Below are 14,668 nucleotides of genomic sequence, written 5' to 3'. Positions count from 1 at the left end.
GTTAGAGAGGTCTATAGGACAGGGCTGTGATGAGAGGGAACACTAATGAGGGGGTGCAGGGGGGTGGAGGAGTGAAGTGAGAACAACGTCCAGGGCCTGAATGCCTTGGTGAAGAGGTACGCCTCTCCACAGGGTCCACACAGACGGATAAACCCTGCACTGGGTGTAGAGGTGAAGATGTCTAGGAGAGGTATCTAGAGTGCACCAAGAAAGCAGGAACATGAGGACCAAGACATGAGCCGCTGGTGTGCACGGCTTTGAGGGTGCAAAGCGGAAGACGAGTGTATGGAAGATACCCGGATGCTGAATCAGACCTGGATTTGAGGGAGCCTTGTTTAAGCATAACCACTGAGGTTTCCAGCCTGAGTTAGCCGGTGCCTGGAAGGCCATGGGCTGAGATGAGTGGGAGGGGCAGAAGCGTGTGTTCAGGGGACAGGCAAGGCCAATGAGCTCAGTTTGGGCTGCACTGCACTGGATTATATTGAGTGCCGCCCAGTGAGTGGATCCAGAATAGGCTTCTGATAAAGATTAAATTAGATAATGCACACAGAAGCTTCACAAGCTACAGAGAACTAATTACCCTCATCAGGATTGCCATTAGTGTGTAGCGCAAGCCGTGGAGTTCCCATTTAACCTCTCAGGGCCTCAAGTTTCCTATTCACTTCCATGGGGATAACAATTACGCCTTATTTCAAATGCATGTGGATGCTTATATGTAAAATGAAATTGTCCATGAAACATCAGCTCTTTGTGAGGAGGACACACACACCCTCCACAATATTATTACCGGATGTTAAAGCCAAAGAGATGGGACAGCTTAAATCAGTCATTTTCTCAATATTTAACAACGAGGAGACACTTACAGCCCTGCAATGCACAGCCTAACATGCACGTCATATCCTCATAATTACACAACTGGAAATCAGGGTTTTCTAATTCTTATATGTCTATTTTTAGGACTTTTTCCTGGAAGGAAAAAAATAATCACTTCACCTTTTCGGAATGTATATACTCTGTGTGTGTGTGTGTGTGTGTGTGTGTGTGTGTGTGTGTGTGTATGTGTGTATGCTCCCATAGGTTTTTCCTATATGGAAGATTGTACTCTCCCATAACACAGATGGCAAATATATAATACCTAAGTTAAATACCCAAGTTCCTAGAGTTGGTTGGCAAACCAAAACTAAGACAATTAACATTTCTTAAGAAAATAATTTCACACTTTGATACAGACACTTAATAGCCTCACCAGCAAAGCTGGCTCATAGAAAATAATAATTGAAAAATTAAGAGCTGACAATTATTTATGGACTGAGAGAAAGCCCCTTAGGTTTTAAATGAGTATATCTCTATGTGTATATCTAGCTATCTCGATGACTCCTCAACCTTTCTGGTACCTGTACCAGGGTGGAAGATCACAGCAGAGTCAGTCACACCATGCAGGTAATTTCTCTGCTCTGTACACATTCATCTAAAACATCACCCACTCTGGAGCCTTCCGTCCAGTCCCAATCTCCAGGGAGCAAATGAGATTCTCAAATTTGTAGCTCCATCACTTTCTCCTTTTCCATAGCTTTTCACATCGGCACACAGCTCCTCTGAGTTGCCTCTACCTTCCTCTCAGGCACCAGTCAGCGTGAGAGGTGTCAGGAGGAAGCATGACTCAAACAACAGGAGGCTTACCAGGCCTGGTTCTCACTCTTTTCCTCCTGGTGATAAGGCAGGACGTGACACAGTCACGTGCCCTGGGGTGTTTGGCACAAGCTCCTGAGAGCTTCTGTCAGGCAGTCAGCCATCTACAGAACAGCCCTCGCAAGAAAAGTAATGGGAAAACCCTACACAGCACCTGGCTTCCCTTTCTACTTCTGGGACTTCATCGAGAAGGTGTTTTGGAATCATGTCTGCCAACCACAATTTTCTTTTGCAAATACGTCCATGAATTTTATTCCCATGATTCTCATTTTGTCTAACTGAAGCAATCATTAACTTACTGAGAATGTTGTCCTGGAACTTCCTTCTAAGGCTTCAGTCCAAATGCAGAGATTATACAGCCTTAGATTAAAACCAAACATTAAAATGCACTTATGCTGTGCCCAAGTAAAGAATCCTATTTGAAATACACTGTGATGTTTGGGATAGCTAATACACTGAACAAAATCTCTCTGGCGTCTCATTCATCATGGGTCACAGCGTACCATTCTGACATTCGGACTTGGCGACGTTAAGAACCAACATTAGCCATGGCCAGGGCTAAAGCATTTGTTGAAGAGTGTGGTGCAGATGTCCTTCCTGCAATCTCCAGAGCCATCAGCTTTAGCTTTTTTCAACTTTCCAATAAGGAAGCAGAGACAGGAAGAAGTTAGCTAAGGTGCTGGAGGTCATCCAAGTGGTAAGTGATGAGAACCTAGGGAACTGTTTTCCAAAGTCGGCCCTAAGCATTTCGGGGTGAAGATTTTCTTCATTTAGTCTAATGTGAAACGCGTCAAGATATTCCTGATTTTAATTTTATATCACAACTATGTGTTTAACTTCCCACACGACCACTCCAATTATCCATTTAATCATATTAACAATAATAATCATGTAATTTCTATTGCATGCCAGTGATGGGTCCAGCAATATGATACTGAAATGCTTAGGTTTTCTCATTTAACACATCTCAAAAGACATTTGCCAAGGCAGATAGATTCTTAATTTTATAGGGAGGAAACTGGATATATCATGGTCAAGGTCAAGCTCAAGGAAGTACTTTTAAGATGTAACTTTAGGACCCTTACCCCTGACCAGGATCCAACACCCCCACCATATTCTTCAGACATAACTCTTGCATGGAATTACAACAGTTGTGCAGTCTTCCTAACATACATGACAAGACACACTGGGGTAAACATGGCTATGCTTCTGAACTAAAGTTTTGACACACAAGCCCAGATTGCTGATGCAGAAGCCATTTTTTCCTATATACTAGGAAACATGCTCTTTTTAAAGCCGATGACAAATCTGCTTGAAGTAAAAATGACAGCTCATCATCAGGTATGGTGACAATATCAGGCTTTGGTAAATGAAGTTCTCTTGTCTGTATTCCAATGGAAAACTATCTTCCAATGTTTTCTGAACTGTGAAGACATTAGCAGGTATTTTTGTCAAGAATGATCTTCCTTAGGAGACAAGTGACTCCTAGTAAATTAAAAGGAGTTAATCACCTAAATACTATAATCATTGCAGTGAGTGCAAAAAAAAATCAATATTAAGCCTACGGTTATATTCCTTATTCTTTATTTACAAGTAAGAACAGAGAAGCAAAGCTACTGAGCATGATTCATGGCCATGACCAAGACACAGCTGTGATTTCCCTGTTGATTATACTATCTGCAGTACTTTAAATGGAAATGGCCCTGTAGGGTCGTATATTTGAATACTTGCCTCTTAGCTGGTGAAATTGCTTGGGACGGATTAGGAAGTGTAGCCTTGCTGGAAAAGGTGTGGCCATATTGGAGGAGATTAGTCACCAACCATTCCTAGTGAGCTCTCTCCTGCATTGTGCTTGTGGATGAGGTAGGAGCTCTCCACTATGGCTCCAGTGCTGTGCCTACCTGCCTGCTCCCATGCTTCTTCCCTGATAGGCATGAACACTAATCCTCTGGAAGAGTGAGTCCCACATTGAACACTATTTTATGTTGTCTTGGTCACTAGTATTTTTTTCTACAGCAACTGAAAAGTTTTCTTTTGTTCTTCATACAATACTGCGTCCAAACCCAGGCATTCTGCCTGTACTAGGCAAGGACCTTAACACTGGGCTACATCCTCACTCTGTCTTATTTCTGTATTTGCAGAAATACAATCAAAGGCAGTAGTTGGTCTGGAGCGATGGCTCAGCAGTTAAGAACATTTATGTTTTTGCAGAGGATCCAGGTTTGATACCCATGTGGTGGCTCACAAATATCCTCCAGTTCCAGGAGATAAATCCTCTCTTCTAGGTCCCAAGAGCTCCTCTATGCATATGGTTCATAGATCTATAAGTAGGCACACATATACACATAAACTTTTAAAAGGAATAACAGTTAAAAAATAGTAATGTGATTGTGTGTATGTGGGTATGCATGCACATATATATGCATATGTGTATGTATGTGCCTGTGTATGTGTGCAAATACCTGTACACTGCAGTGGATAATAAGGAGCAGAACTGGACTCTAGTTCCTCCGCATTCCAGGTTATTTCCATTTTCTTGTTACTCTAGAATTTTCACAATAAAACATTTGCCTTATGGTAAAAAGTTGGTCAAACTCAAGCTGCCAGGTCTTTCTAACAATCAGGTTAGAAGCAAATGTAAGTTAGGAGCCTCTGGTAAGCATTCCACATATTGACTCCAAGTATCCTTGTGTAGAAGACTAGAGACACACATAACATCATCAACACAAGTGTGCAATCATCAGTGCAGTTAAACCCTAGTTATTATCAAGGACGGGCTTGAGAATTTGGATTAAGCCCTAAGCTCCACTGAATCTTCATTTCTCTGAGTTGCTTGTTTTGTGGTGAGAAGATACCATGCACAGGAAGAAGAGAGCTGTTTGTATGGTAGCAAAAGGCTGATGTGTAGCAGAGCTCCACGTAGGACATGTGACCACCAATGAGGTCAATGAAGGACCACCAATGAAGGATAGGAGGCCACCCAAAGTTGGACACCTCAATGACTGAGTATGCTGACTGCTGTCTGAAGCCTCTGTATAATGTCATCTGAATGTTACCTTGCAAATTTGTTGGCTACCATCATGCACCTGACACCATGACATATCAGGAAATCTCCATAAAGGTACAAAAAGGGGGATATGCTCTATTCCAGGGAAGTCCTAGCTCACACAGAATTCTCCAACATAAATCATTAATCATCCTCTCTTTGATTAAAATTTGCAGCTCTAACTCTGTCTAATAGTCCACAAATACACACTTTCCTTTGATAAGCTCCTTTTCTCCTCAGTTATGTTTGTTTGTCTAATAGTTCATTTCCTAATCTTTAACCTTTTTTACATCTCTGAGTTCTTTGATGCTGACAATAATGTGGAAACTTTGGGGCAGCTCTTTTCTGTTCATTTTGGGTATTGGGGGGTATTGCTGTATCTTACTTAATTACTTAGGATTTTCATTGCTATGACAAAATCTATAACCAAAGAAACTTGGGGAGCAAAGGGTTTATTTGTCTGACACTTCTACATTACCATTTATCTTGAAGAAGTTAAGGCAGAAACTAAAGCAGTGTAGGAGTCAGGAGCTGATACAGAGGCCATGGAGGGGTGCTGCTTACTGGCTTTCTCACCTTGCTTTCTTATAGAATGCAGGACCAGCTCAGGGGTGGCTCCAACCACAATGGTCTGGGACCCTCTCCCCCACATCAATCATAAATAAAGAAAATGCCCTAACAGACTTGCCTACAGATCTTGTGGAAGCATTTTCTTAATTGAGGCTCACTTCTCTTCATCAACACTAGCTGTGTCAAGTTGGCATAAAAAGTCAATGCAAGCTATGTGTGTGTACATGTTTAGGGTCACATGATGTGCATGTAAGTACCCATATGTATGAAAGAGAGGCACTTAATCATTTCCTGCCTTCATTTTGATACACGATCTCTCACTGCACCGGGAGCTCTTTTTTGAGTTGGTGGGACTGGCTGACCAGTAAGTCCCAGCAAACTTGTTTCTTGTCTCTGTCTCTGCAGTGCTGGGATGAGGACAGGGTGCTCACCACAATATAGATTTTATGTGGATGCTTGAAGTCAGGTACAGCAAGTGCTTCCATTTCCCCAGCCATCTGCCCAGGCTTGTGGCTCCTCTTTCTGTCTCTGAGATTCCCCCACCCCTCAGTCCTACACTGGCAAACAAGCAAACAAATTAAAATAGCAATAAACTATGTCACAAATTAGTCTCTCTCCTCTTGTTGCTATTGTTGAAGAGACAAGACATTTTATTTGGGAGGAATTCCTGTAGCCTAAATTCTCCTGGTTTTTATCTACATTTGGTATTTGGTGTACTCATCTCTCCTGCTACTGCCCTTTCTTGAGTATACCTAGAGGAGTGAGTTGGGCCCAATTTCCTGGCAAGCCCACTAAGTAGGCCATGTGCTTTCATGAGAAGATACAGAGTGTAGTGATTTTATTGTGATGGGATGTTGGTGAGCATCCCCGCTGCCCAGTACTATTGCTATGGTAGGAGCTACAAAAGAGAAATATTCCAATTTTGACATTTCTTCTATGTCATGTCATAGGATCTATAAAGACGTTATCTGGTCTACCTTAAGTATCTCCTAAGGAAAGGAAGGAAAAAGCAGGGTTCCCTCCCATGACTCATTAGGTTTTAGAATATGCAAGATTTTTCTTCATCTTCCCAAATGGCTTGTGGCATGGGCCTTTTTCTGTATCAGTATTCTAAATTTATTCTAAATTTACCCTTGGTGAGTTTCAGGCCTTTTCAGTCACTCTCCTTCCCATGTCCACACTGTCCTGTCCTGGGTCAACAGGACTTCTTGCAGCCTTTGAAACCCTTCAAACTGACTCTGGTGACCTCTGGTACCTTTGTGACTAAGTCACTTTATTTTTATTTTTTTTTATTAAAAATTTCCACCTATTTCCCTCCCCCTCCCTCTCCAGTCCAAAGAGCAGTCAGGGTTCTCTGCCCTGTGGGAAGTCCAAGGTCCTCTCCCCTCCATCCAGGTCTAGGAAGGCGAGCATCCAAACAGACTAGTCTCCCACAAAGCCAGTCCATGCAGTAGAATCAAAACCCAGTGCCATTGTCCTTGGCTTCTCAGTTTGCCCTCATTGTGAGCCACGTTCAGAGAGTCTGGTTTGATCACATGCTACATCAGTCCCAGTCCAGCTGGCCTTGGTGAGCTCCCATTAGATCAGTCCCGCCGTCTCAGTGGGTGGGCACACCCCTCATGGTCCTGACCTCCTTGCTCATGTTCTCCCTCCTTCTGCTCTTCATTTGGACCTTGGGAGCTCAGTCCAGTGCTCCAATATGGGTCTCTGTCTCTATGTCCATCCATCGCCAGATGAAGTTTCTATGGTGATATGCAAGATATCCATCAGTGTGGTTATAGGATAGGGCCAGTTCAGGCTTCCTCTCCTCAGCTGGGGACACCTCCTTGGACACCTGGGATCCCCTCTAGAGTCAAATCTCTTGCCAACCCTAAAATGGCTCCCTTAATTAAGATATATACTTCCCTGCTCCCAAATCCACCCTTCCTCCATCCCAACCGTCCCATTCCCTCAAGCTCTCCCCATCCTCCCCTTCTCACTTCTCTCTCCCCATCTCCTGTTACTCCCTCCCCACCTCCACCCCCAATTTCCCAATTTTTGCCTGGCACTTTTTGATATCATCCTCTATCCCTCTCCCTCCGCTTGCAGTTACAAAATTCCACTTGTGTTTCCTTAGAGATAGCCTTTGCATCCATTTCTTCTATCCCTTTCCCAAGAGTTCTAGTCCATTCTTAAGAGTCCCATCATAACCCTGTTACCTTCTCCTTCACTGGATGCCTGTCTGTAATATGGCCTCATCCTTGCATAAAAACTTAGCAGAACAGTAAACCCTGTACATAGACCCAACTGTCTCTTATTGAGGGATCATCCTTGATCCATCTCTATTCATATACAAAAGAAACACAAGGTCCCTTTGTGTGTGTGTGTGTGTGTGTGTGTGTGATCTATAGATATGCTATATGTCAAGGAATGCAGTTAAAAGGAAAGGTACTTGGTGTTACTTGGAGCTCTACATGCTGTTAACGCTCTTGGCATGCAACTTAGCCTTTTAAAGGCAATTTGAATAAATGCTAATGTACTGTGAACTAAACCATCCAAGGGTCTACTTGGAAAGTTGTAAAACTATTTCTATGTCAATAGCCCCAACCCACAGGTTTAGCACTTCCCAAGATATTTGATATTAAATCTATCTGGTAAGAATGAATAGAACGGAATTAGTGAGGTCCCGTTCAAACCAAAGGCTTCTCAACATGCAGTCCATTCCAGGTTTGTCCAGCAGAGGTCACAGCATCGAACATGTGTGGTGGCAGGGAATCCATCGATTTTGGTGTAGTGAATTTTGCTGCCAGTTCCTAATATAAGAGTATAATTTAAGCTTCACATCACACCCGAGGGAGCAAGAACACTGTTTTATTTTTTTTCCTGCCAGGCCAGGGTGTCTCTGTGTAGCTAGGCTGTCCTGGAACTTGCTTTGTAGACCAGGCTGGCCTTGAACTCAGAGATCTGCCTGCCTCTACCTCCAGATGTTGGATCAAAGGCAGTCACTGCATGGCCTGAGAGAACATTCTTAATAATGATATAAATGATAGATAGAAAATGCCTGCTGGGTTAGTTGGATATTCTCCATTGCTAAGGAGTATAGGAAGCAGTACGAAGAGCATTAGTGGCATATGGGACTAATATGTCACTTTCCTATGTAGGTATGTGATATTGATATTTCTCAATATCACCGAATTGAGAAAAGTCTAAATCACGAAAGATTACATGGCTTTTGTTGGCTGGACTTACATACTTATAAGAATGTAGAATTCTGCCTTCTGAATATGTAGCTTTTGTACAGAGTCTCAACACATTTTCCTTTGTGCACAAAGTCTTCATGAAAGAGGCAAATAATAAAATTAAAATGGAATTAAGGATACCAGGTACTTGTTTTCAGAACGCAGATGTCTCTTATTTTGTTGTTTTCATTTCAATGATTCAAACATAGAATTATGCAACAGATTTTCTTTAATTTTTTTTACATTTATTGACTTTGTGGGGTGTGGGTACAGACTTGCTATGGCTTGGGTGTGGAAGTTAAAGAGAACGACTTTCAGGAATTAGTTCTCTCCTCCCATGTGAGTTCTGGGGACCAAACTCAGGTCATTTGCTTGGCGGCAAATACCTTTACTCTGGAGTCATCTGGCTGGGTAGGATGTGTTATTCAGATGTCAGTACAGAAATCAGATTCTCTTTTCTTGGAGTTTCCTCAACTTTTACTAGACATATATTCTATTTTTTTTTAACAATTTCTAAACTATAACTAAACAAAATTGTGCTAATTTTTTTACATGTATTCAACATGCTGCCCTGTCATAATTGATTCTTAAGAGAACTGTTAGCCAGCAGAATTATGGGTAATAGTAAGCCTAATGATGTGGGAGTGTCATATATCAATCTGTTGATTTCACTGGTTAATTAATAAAGAAACTGCTTGGCCTGATAGGTTAGAACATAGGTGGGTGGAGTAAACAGAACAGAATGCTGGGAGGAAGAGGAAGTGAGGCAGACGCCATGCCTCTCCTCTCTGGGACAGATGCAATGAAGTTCTAACCCAAGATGGACATACACTAGAATCTTCCTGGAGGGTCACCACCTCGTGGTGCTACACACATTAATGGAGGTGGGTTGATAAGGATGTGAGAGTTGGCCAGTAGGAGGCTGGAGCTAATGGGCCAAGCAGTGTTTATATGAATACAGTTAGTGTGTTGTTATTTCAGGGCATAAGCTAGCCAGGCGGCCGGGAGCTGGGTGGCAGGAACGCAGCCTGCCACTCCTTCTACAGCATACAAAATTTGTTATTCCTATTTGTCATGATTATTAAAAGACACTAAACATTGTTTAAAAGTTAGGTTTTAGATAAATATTTTTAATTTCTATTTTGCATATTCTAACAAAAACAAACAATATGGTGGCATTCTTCTTGTCTAAAACAATCATGGGGGTATTTTTTTTTTAAAGATAGCTTTGGGGAGGACCTTGGACTTCCCACAGGGCAGGGAACCCTGACTGCTCTTTGGACTGCAGAGGGAGGGGGAGAGGAGTGGGGGGAGGGGGAAAGGAAATGGGAGGCGGGGAGGAGGCGGGAATTTTTTCAATAAAAAATATATCAAAAAAATAATAAATAAAAATTTAATAAAAGATAGCTTTGTATAAGTTTAGTGAAGCAGGTAAATCTTAAAGTAATGAGTGCCTAGGATTATTTACAAGTTATAGTTACTCACTTTTGAGCTTTGGTTGCAGGTTTGGCTATTTCAGGTGGGCTCAATCATGCCCTTTAAAATAATCTTAGTAGACAGTCCACAATTTCCAGCTGTCACTCCTAAAACAGAGGGGGAACCCCCAAAACTTTATGCAACAATTCGTCTAGAAGCAGGGTAAAGATGCAGGGAAGTTGCAAAGACAAATAAGGGAATGGGGCCCCTAATCTGCTCGACTGAAGCCTTTGCTGGCTGAAAGCAAGATCTCTGAACAGCTGATATTCGCTGTACCAGGCCATATAGAAGCTGCCAGGAGGCTAACACTTCATACACTGGTATTCTACAAGAGAAGACCAAAGGTCCCAGCTGAAGGAATGAATGATCTTGTGTGTTTTCATCAGATAAGCCCAAGAATGGCAAATAGGAGTGTTGAATTTAAGTTTATTTTTAAGATTTGTTTATTTTTATTTTTGTGTGTATGAGGGTTTTGCCTGCATAAATGTGAGGGACTACTTGTAGATCTGGTGTTCACGGAGGCTGAAAGAGAGGTCAGCTCCCCAGGAACTGAAGTTATAGTTATGAGCAGTCACGATGGTACTAGAAACTGAAACTGCATCCTCTGCAGAGCAGCAAGTGTTCTTGACCACCGAGTCATCCTCCAGCTCCCTCATGTAGGTTTCTTAATGACTTTTTGAAGATAGAAACTTTAAGCTCAGCCAAATGTGCTCTCTCTCTCTCTCTCTCTCTCTCTCTCTCTCTCTCTCTCTCTCTCCCTCTCTGCGTTGAGATTCTCTCAATGCATTGAAATATCCACATCTGGATATTTCTTACTTCCATGACTCTTCATTGAGAAGCCCAAACTTGTACTCATGTTTGACTTTTCTTCCAATCATCTCTCTCTTTCTCTAACCCTGCGCTTACACCTATATTAAAAACACATTCATTGAATGCTAACCCTGCTCCCTAAGCTGGCTGCTCTGAAATTCTTTACAGCATCAAAGCCATGAATCCCAATGTGGCCTAAGAGGAGGGTTCTAAAAATCTAGGGGAACTCCCCAGCCCAAGGGGATGACAATGGAGAGCTGTGCTTCATGTTTCTGCCCCTCCAACGCCAACACACCAAAAAAGCTTCTCCCCAAGATTTTACCAGCTCCACCAGCTATGATTTAACTGCATTCTAAATGCAGTCAAATCAGTTGACTTGCTAATGTAAAGGCTTTTCTTTCTTTTCCCACTCATGTCGTTAGTTTATGCAATATTTGATTGAGTTACAAAATTGTAATTACTCAAATTATATTACAGTTGCCAAAGCTAGCTTAAACAGACCCAGGAAGTACAATTATTCTAAGCATACACCTCAGGGAGGTGCATGTGCCCAGATGGATTGGAACAGTCATTAGCCCTCAGATTCTATGCTTTGAGGAAGGAACAGAAAGTTTTGGTTAAAGCAGTAAGTTAATTAAGAGGGAATAATATAGCAAACATTGTAGTTTACTTGAGAGCAATTTTAACAGTAACATTTAAGACTTTAAAAACTGTAAGAATAGAGGAACTTCGTCTTTGTAATAAAGCTGTCTGATATAGTCTCCTAGAACCATCCCCTAAAACTTATCAGGAAGTTATGAAATAAAGGAATGCAGGTCTCTCTTATACTACAGAGAATGCCTTATAATGACATTGCCCTAATAGGCTCAACTCTTCTTGAATGCTTCATAGCCATTTTGCACAACTATTGTGGAATGTGGGTAGTAAGACAAATACATATCAGTCTTTGTCAAAAAAAATGAAGTGTTAATAATCTCTAAAATATTACAGAGAATTGTCATCTTTTTAAGCTTGTTGAAGAAGAAATAAAAATCACCAAGTGGATCAAATAAAAATCCTTCTGCTAACTCCAAATTGAAAAAAAAACTGTAAGAATAAAATAAATTATATTAACAACTTCCAATAACACAAGAGATTTCTGGATAGAGGGACAGAATGTCATCATGACATCAGCTTCAGTTTAAGTTTCGAGGGGCTTGGCTCAGTGAGTAAAAGTTCTCACTATGAACCTGATAACCCAAAAGCTCCATACCCAGGACCTACCCAAAAAGCTGGGTGAGGCATGCCATGCAATCCCAGCTCTCCTTTGTTGGGGCCAGGAGAGCAAGAGAATCACCTAGAAGCACTGATCAGCCAGTCAGGCTGGAGTACCCAAGAGGTGATCTGACTGTAGACAAGATAGAAGGGAAAAACCCTTGTTTTCCAAAAGTTGTCTTCTGATAGGCATACAAGCATGCTACACACACACATGCACACACACACACACATACACACGCAGACATAACTAAACACATACAAACACATACATGTCACTAAACACACTACTAAATATACACATACAATCATTAAACATATACAAGCACTAAGCACAAACACACACAAATTGCTGCAATTGAATCTTAATCAAAATCAGAATGAAACTTAACTTTAAATTAGCAGGAATAATATTTTTTTTAAAAAATAAAAATTGTAAAACAAGATCAGTGATATTCTGAAGTATAATACATGGAACTTCATACTGCTAGATGCCCACACCTGCCATACAGGGCAGCAGTGACATCTTCGTGGATGTGTCCAAAGGGGAGTTCGATCAATGAAGAGATTTTCTTTAGGTTGGTGGCAGGGATATTTTGATATTTTGGAAGGCTGAAGAAGGCATGAAGGAAGATTAAAAGTTTGAGGCCAGTCTGGGCTATCTAAGGAAACTCGGTCTCAATACATAAATAAATAATTAAACCCTCAAACTAATCAGAATTCTTAGAAAGAAAATAAATTATTCTATCATTTATTAACTCCATCAATTACAATATAAATTTCAGATGAGCCCAAAATGTAAAGATGAAAAATTAAACAGCAAAAGTAGTAGAAAAATGCTTGAGTCAATTTTTAGTCTTAGGTGGAAAAGTTCTTTCCTTGTGGGAAATCCCAACCAATTGCAGAAGGAAGGTATGGCTTCTTCCATCAATAAAATGGCCTCTCTGGGAAGGCAGAACTGGCAGTGCTTGTCTGGCATTCCCAGGAGCGTGGGGCTCTCATTCCAATCACTGTGGAAACCAGGTGTGCCTGTGGTCCCAGTACTGGGGAAGGAGATGCAAGGGATGATATAAATATCATTTATAACATGAATTGCTATCAAGTAAATTAGAAGGCAAAGCAACATTTTATATTTAATGACATGGTAATATTTTCTTCATTTAATAGGCAAAAATGCTTATGAAATAATAGAAATAGTACTTTTTGATCAAATGAACACAATTTTACTTCAAAATTAGAGGAAGGGGTGTCACTGTGTCATTTCAAAGGACTTTCTTGTAGCCTGATCATGCTAAGTAAATTCACATTATCTGCTTCACTTCAGCGGTATGTACTGCTGCTCTGGATTTGGGCTTACAAAACAATTGTCAACTCTAATCCAAGTTAATGCCAATGTCTCTCACGTCTTTGTCATCAGGTGGGCTCTGGTTTTCAAGGGAGCAAGTTAATTTGGTATAAATCAAGTAAGAAGACATTGCTGCACTTTCTAGATATCGAAGTTGCAATATTGTGGGAAATCTTTGTTGGGGTTGTGTTTTTAATCCTTAGACTCAATGAATCTTTTTCTTTCTTTTCCCTGAAACTATAGCTCAGTGACAAAGATGATGTTGACCAGTGGTTTCCGGAAGCAGAAGGGTATGGATGAGAAAATGGATAGATAGTAACTGGGAAAGACTTCCACAGAAGTCTCCAAATGAGTAGACAGTTTTTCTAGGGCAGCTGAGAGAGATACTCTAATCCCTTGCTGTCATTTATTGTTAATTCATAAAGAAGTAGACCCTGCTAATATAGCATAATATTTAAATCAGGCTGCATCAGCCCTGTGCTCTTTAGTGGGAAATGATAGATTAGTTTTATTACTGTAACAGATGAAGGTGTGTGGAAAAATCCAAGTGATGCCCTCTATAAAGCCCAATGCAGGTTTCCAACTCAAATCCTAATTGACTATTGACTGAGTGAGAGCTTTGGACTCTCTTCAGAGAAAGAGAGGGAAACAATATGAAAAGCTCTTTGGACTCCGTGTTGCGCCAGGATTGTTTAGAAGTGTTGCTGGGGGCGGGAGGACATGCCTCTGATAAATTAAAATGAGGACTGAGATTAACCACGTCTGTTCTGTTTGAAAATCTGTGCTGCTGAATCTTTACAACCATCCCTAGGCTGCCCCTGGAAGAGAAGAAAGGAAGCTTGCTCTCCCTTGCTGTCGGGCAGAACACCCGACAGATCACGTGAGGCTTCTGTCAATCCTGGGAAAGTCATTCATGGAAGATGCTGGAGCTGAAAATGCTCTTTGCAACTAAGACCCTAAGCATGTGTTTGAAGCCTCAAAGCTTTATGGGAAAACAAATCATCCACAGCAAGGTCATTCTCCACCTGGCCACCCCCAGGAGCCTGTGAATTTTGATAGACCCTCTGCCTGTCTTGGTGCTATGAAAGAGGAGTCACTTAGGGGTGTGTATCTTCTCCAGTCAACTTGTTGCCAACCAGATGCAGGGCAACTATAGGAGGTGTGGCCTTGCTGGTATGGGTGTGGTCTTGTTGGAGAAAGTGTGTCACTGACTTTGAGGTTTCATATGCTCAAGATACTTCCCAGTGTCTCAGACCACTT

At 41.4% G+C, this 14,668-nt stretch overlaps 1 protein-coding gene across 19 annotated transcripts in view; it reads right to left on the bottom strand.

The window, feature by feature from the left end:
• Positions 1 to 14,668, bottom strand: part of Cadps (calcium dependent secretion activator) — a 437,227-nt gene that overhangs the window by 404,859 nt on the left and 17,700 nt on the right. The window lies entirely within an intron of this gene.

The sequence above is a fragment of the Microtus oregoni genome, unplaced genomic scaffold, assembly GCF_018167655.1.
Source record: "Microtus oregoni isolate MIOR12 unplaced genomic scaffold, Mior012 000013F_ref0000133, whole genome shotgun sequence".
NCBI lineage: Eukaryota > Metazoa > Chordata > Mammalia > Rodentia > Cricetidae > Microtus > Microtus oregoni.
Note: the sequence above shows the minus strand (reverse complement) of the source record. Positions and strands in the feature narration are given on the sequence as shown.